Source organism: Amblyraja radiata, unplaced genomic scaffold (assembly GCF_010909765.2).
Source record: "Amblyraja radiata isolate CabotCenter1 unplaced genomic scaffold, sAmbRad1.1.pri scaffold_947_ctg1, whole genome shotgun sequence".
Taxonomy (NCBI): domain Eukaryota; kingdom Metazoa; phylum Chordata; class Chondrichthyes; order Rajiformes; family Rajidae; genus Amblyraja; species Amblyraja radiata.
In genome coordinates, this window is record NW_022630942.1 from 39,611 (window position 1) to 40,636 (window position 1,026).

The following is a 1,026-nucleotide window of genomic DNA, read 5'->3' on the forward strand; positions in this document are numbered from 1 at the left end:
GTGGGTGTTGAAATGTACAGTTCCCACCAATGACTTGTTAGAATTGATGTAATACTAAAACTGTTCAGAGCTTTGCAGAATGGGAAATCAGAAGATCAAAGGCTAAGCAATTGTTAGACTGACATGGGGATTCACTATGGATTGCTTCTTTGTTTGTAGATTCAGGTTTAGCTTAGTTTAGTGTATAGTCACATGTACTGAGGTACGGTGAACAGCTTTTGTTGTGTGTTATCCAGTCAGCAGAAAGACAATACATGATTATAATCGAGCCATTTACAGTATAGATAAACTATGAGGGAATAACGTTTAGTGCAAGGTAAAACGAGGAAAGTCCGATCTAGGATAGTCTGAGTGTAACCAAAGAGGTAGATAGTAGTTCCCAGATCACTCGATCTCTGACATACACTGGAACTATTACACTGCATTAGTTCAACTCCTCCAGGCGTTCATTGTACAAGGTTTTGCAATGTATCAGGTTGTGGAAGAGATCTGTGAAATCCAGTGGTCACCTGGGAGAGAATGTGTGTGTAGTGATTCCCCACACACTCCTGGATAGAGTCCTGACACACTGTGTAACCCCACACACTCCTGGATAGAGTCCTGACACACTGTGTAACCCAGACACTCCTGGATAGAGTCCCTGACACACTGTGTAACCCCACACACTCCTGGATGTCCCTGACACACTGTGTAACCCCACACACTCCTGGATAGAGTCCTGACACACTGTGTAACCCACACACTCCTGGATAGAGTCCTGACACACTGTGTAACCCCACACACTCCTGGATAGAGTCCCTGACACACTGTGTAACCCCACACACTCCTGGATAGAGTCCCTGACACACTGTGTAACCCCACACACTCCTGGATAGAGTCCCTGACACACTGTGTAACCCCACACACTCCTGGATAGTCCCTGACACACTGTGTAACCCCACACACTCCTGGTAGGGTCTTGACATACTGAAAATATGTAGGTTCTTAGAACATTCCTGAAAGTCCACAATGTCTGTGGTCTTGAAT